Source organism: Adiantum capillus-veneris, chromosome 30 (genome assembly GCF_014529385.1).
Source record: "Adiantum capillus-veneris isolate H3 chromosome 30, ASM1452938v2, whole genome shotgun sequence".
Lineage (NCBI taxonomy): Eukaryota > Viridiplantae > Streptophyta > Polypodiopsida > Polypodiales > Pteridaceae > Adiantum > Adiantum capillus-veneris.
In genome coordinates, this window is record NC_140960.1 from 104,735,899 (window position 1) to 104,741,090 (window position 5,192).

Genomic DNA, 5,192 nt, shown 5'->3' on the forward strand with positions numbered 1-5,192 from the left:
CCCTTAGGAGTTTTCGCTTGAATTTCTTTCAAAAAGTCATCAAGGCGTTTGTACATCAAGTCTACATTGTCCTCTCCCATAAGCTTCAAAGCAACGGATTCCCTCGTTGATTGTTTTATGTTATTGATCTATTAGAACCAACAATCAACCACATATCAAGTAAATCTTTAGCTCAAAAAAAACTCAAAGTATATGTGCTTTGACATTTACAAAAGGCCCAAGGCTAGGTATACATGAATTCACATACATGAGTTAGTGTTTTGATTCCTTGATGAGAAAGATTCATGTTCATCTTTTGAGCAATTTGAATCTACAAAATCAATAAGTCACATAAGTTTGTTAATGAGCTCAAGGGAATAAATATAAACAAGTTAATAGTAATATACTTTAGAAGAGTCCTCGTTGTATCTTGCAGGGATTTTTCTCTCCCTCTTTGAAGTTCCATTTGTCTTGATAGTGGTTGTACTACATGGTTGCTTGTTGGAAACATCCGTAAGAACCTATTAAAATATATTAATATGTAAGATGTAAGCTGAATACATATATTTATTAAAGAGTTAGTGATATAAACATACTTTCTTTTTCAAGGGAACGCTCTTCTTTGTTGTTTTTTTTGCCCTAGAAATAGGACCAAAGCAAAAACTTCAATGAACTACCACACAACTATATCATTTAAGTATATCAATGAACTACCACACAACTATAGCATTAAAGTATTCATGTCAATGATTTTGTGACACTCACCAATAGTTTACTCACACAAGCAACTTTTTTCTTCTTATATTGTGCATTTTTGATGGGGTTATCATCATCCTGAAAGACATACTCAAGTTGAAACAAACATATAGACATTTAAAGACTTGAAGTGTGGTAAATGTACCATTTCAAATGGCTCTGTATCACTCTCCTCATCCTTTTGCAAGGAATGATTTGCAACCTGCACATAAACTTCCATTAAATAACTAGAACATTTATAATTACCATAATACTCAAAAAATATACCAAAGGTAGTCTCACAAAATCTTGTATGATAGATATAGAATGGTCTTCAGAGGGCTTGGTCAAGTCAAACATTTTCCATGTATGCTACAATAAAAAATAAATAAACTTTCAAACTTAGAAAGGCATATGTTTTTGCTTGTTCAAAAATGGTTAAAGAAGCGTTACTCTTTTGTTTTCATCGGTGGTGTTTTCCAAATCAATGCAAAATCCTGCACTCAAAGGTGAACTACTTGCCACAACATTGATCTCCTAAAGTATACTTAGTTTGTGTAAGTAAAATATACTACAACGTGATGTATTTGAATTTCCAATAACTTTAAAGTACCTCTTTGACTTACTTGTTTGGAGTCTCAGTGCCTTGGCCATTCACCTTTGAAGAAAAAACTTTTATTGAAAACAAAACTCGCTACGAGTAAAGAACATCTTAGTCGCCACATGATGGTTATACAAACCTAATCAAGCATCTTTGAGTACCAAGTATCATCTTTTGTGAAAGTGGAGGTCGATTACATATGTGAGGATGATCCATGAAAAATATTTGTCACCTATGAAAACATGTAGATAAATTACTCCAGTATTCATGGAGATAAGTTGAAGAACACACTCTACAAATACTTGTCTTGAATTTCCCAAATCATATTGAGGAGAAAAATTTGTTGGTTCCAAGTAAGTGAAGACCCTGTTTGGAGTGCCATTTTACTTGAGAGCACAAAATTAATACATAAGAAACTTCTCTAAGAAGATTTTTAAATGTTATGTAAGTGACCAACCTCCAATTGAACTTCACAAATATCTTTCTTCCCTTCTATAGTTGAATTGACACTAGACATTTCTTGTAAAAATGAGGAGATACTTGTATCCTTGCAAGGTTGTACCTAAAGAGTTAAAATGTCTTAAAAAATTAATCAAAAAATCAAAAAGTATAAGAAGACATTCTTACCAACTCTTCGGAAGTTGTTTTATTCTCATTCATACTTAGATACACAACTGGAACTTCTATCACTTGTCCCTAGATTCAAACATACCAAGGTGAGTTACTAATCAATCCAAAAATAACCATATCAAATGACCCAACATAAACTCAATCATTACTCACAATTTTCAATGATGATACTTGTACGAGGCTTCCGGGAATATAAAGCTCAATGGCATCATGATTGATTGATTCAATGTGAACCCTCCATTGGTCATACTTATTTCCACCACTTAGTTTTGGAAGAACTACTCCTATGCCAACTTGCTTTGTGTTTGCATCAAGAAATGGAATAAAGCAAAATTGTTGTGGCATACCTTGAAGAAACAATCCACATCTACATTGGATATTCTTGTCTGATATGATCTTGGATGATCCCATGATAGTCACCTTGTCTTGTAGTACACTTGCTGGAACATAGAAAACATCATGCACGGTTGGTGCCCGGGGCGGTCACTTTTTAGAATGTGTATGATATCACGTTGGTGCAGCTAGAGTTGGTCGAAGCTAAATGGTGATCTATGACAGGCAAAGGGTGCAATCGAGTGCAGTGCAGAAGGCTAGGACAGGTACCAAGGCCCTTGGTAGCCAAAGGATAGTGGGAAAGTATGTGTGGTGCGGGTTTTTAGGCCCAAAGTGCAGCGGAATGGTCTAGATGGGGTGGCAGATGAAGATATCCAAAATGCCACTTCAGAGATCTAGAATGTAAGGTTCAGCGTGCTCTAGAAGCCGGTTCAGGCGGCTCGTCAAACGGAGTTCCTATGCTCAAGATATTGCAGTTTAAAGAAAGAGTATGTTGCAGATCCCCGACGGACAGGGTAGCTGGGGACAGGTGGCCCGGGTTGATGTCAGTGTATATGTGTGTAGTGCTCGAGTTGTGGAGCATGCCTGTCTTCTCTGATTGCAAATCAGAGCTCTGGTTAGCAAGTTATGGTCAGTTGAAGATTTTCCGAGGGCCGGGTCTGAGCCCACTTGGCCGCATTAGAGGATGTGCCATTTGGTAGTTTTTCGGCCTCGCCAAGATTCTCGGTCAAAGGGTGTACCATATGGAGCTAGTCGGAATCGACTACACGTCAATCGGATGCTCGGTCGGTTAGATACAACGAGATGAAGTCGGGAGCCTTGGGCAGTAAAAAGCTTGCAAGTAAGTTTCCCGTTTTTTGGCGGCCTTGGACGGTGAACGTAGAGAAGTCAAAGTGCGGGTAGGTTTGCATGGCATTGGGCTGGCACAGTAGAATTTCGGCATGCCTTAGCGGCCCGAGGTTCCGACCATCAAGCGGTACAAGGGATCCTGGGGAAGGTGTGTCCAAAGGTGTTTTTTTTACATGGAGGCTCAGTGGCCCAAGGGCTGCCACATGGCAGGCAGTGAACCCATATGCGGAAACGGGTCCGAACTTGGCCCCCTATATGGGCTGGGGCATGTACCCCTCATTAGCATCACAAGGTAGAGAAGCATCTTGGAGGTTGTGGAGCTATGGCGGATGCCCAGCGGGCGCTGCGAGGTGGCGCTGCTGAGCGGCGCGCGGCCGTGAGGGGATGTAAATGGACGGATTTTGGCGGAGCGGGGCGGCGCAGTGGCGCGCACATCCGTGCGGCGGTGGGGTGGTGGCGATGATGTGGCGCTCGACAAGGGAAGTTCCCACGTGGCCTCCAAGTTCTAAAGGAAAAGGGAGGGGTCAATAGCGACATCGCTATTGCCTCCCCCCCTCAGGTAAGGGGAAGGTCCCACAACAGCGGGCAAGGGTCAGAGAGAGAGTCGAGTGGGCAAGGCCAAGCAGCCGGGCCAAGAAGGCCAAAGCCAAAAGAGGGATTGAAGAAGAGAGAGAGAGTATAGCCAGCTGAGGCGGTGCCAATTAGGAGGGTCAAGTGGAGCTGAAGCATAGAGAGAGAGAGAGAGAGGATGGATTCAATGGGCGGCCAAATGGACCAAGCCAAGGACTGTCCGGGCCAAAGAAGACAAGGAGGAGTCGGATAGAGGAGGGAAAGTCAAAGTCAAGCCAAAGAGGTAACCCCAATGGGGGGTAAAAAATGTAAAAATGAAGAGTAAAAAAATAATAAATCCAAGAGGCAATAGCGACATCGCTATTTCTCCCCCTTTCTTAAGTGCAAAGAGTGAAGAAAAGAACAGATGGGGAAAGGAGGTGCCCCTTTCCCAAAAGATGCCAAAAATGGATGCCAAGTGGACCTATTAAATTGTAAATTCCCAAATTAAAGCCACCCCCTACAAAAGTCTAAAACTAATCAAATTGGGGGATTTTTTCTTGGCCTTTTGAGGTGTCGTTTGAAGCCTGCAAAGTGGAGTTCTCTAGCAAGCTAGCCCCTTTGTAACTTTTGCTAGAAAATGGCCATGGTGATGGCATTGCAAGCCGGTGTATGTGTTTTCTGAAGTGCAATCAAACCACAGTTGCCTCCCGTGTCGTTGTTTCCCCTTCCCCCCTTCTCTTTCTCCTGCTTTCATGTCCCTCCTCAGTGCCGGCTGTGTGGAAGTGTGTGGCCCCCCAGATCGATGGTGTTTTGAGTGAGAGAGTGAGATTGAGTGGTGGTGTGTGTGCGTAAGGGTGGAGATAGGCAGTGGTAGTAGGTGTATCTGTGTGGTGGTTTGTAGAGGGTGTGAGAAGTGGCAATTGGGCACACGGTGGTCTGCTATGGTTAAGTGTTTCTTTGATCGTGGCATAGACTGAAGGGTGGTGTCACTTGAACAGTGATTTTCTTCTTTCTCCTCCTCATGTGACATTGAGGATGATTGAATTGTGGTGAGTGCCTTTTGATCATTTGGAACTTGATTCTCTCTAAGCAATGAAGTCTGGTCTCTCTTTGCAACTTTACTTTGAGCCCAACTATGCAACGCAAACCTATGTCCACTTATGTCAACTCTTAGAGCTTCCCATGAAGCAACAGACATGTACAAAAGACTTCTTCCATTGACATTGTTTTTGCGTATGCTGCATGTGTACCGATCTTGACCCAAAAATCCTTTAATGAAACATGAGACTTGATGAGCATCCCATTTATAAATTCTCGCCAATGGCTCGTCTTCCATGTTGAATTAAATAAATATAACCTATTCAAAAAAACACATGAATTAAAAGCCAATGGTAAGAACCATATAATAATAGATCAAATAACACTCATTACAAACCAATACAATACCATTGCCCCGCTCATTATACCTAGTGATGATTATAAATTCTAAAATCCCCTATATATGCCATTTTTA

General features: G+C 41.6%; 1 pseudogene; it reads right to left on the bottom strand.

Moving 5' to 3' along the window:
* Positions 1-223: 223 nt before the first annotated feature.
* Positions 224-2,413, bottom strand: LOC147418563 (uncharacterized; annotated as a pseudogene).
* Between the last annotated feature and the right edge of the window lie 2,779 nt (positions 2,414-5,192).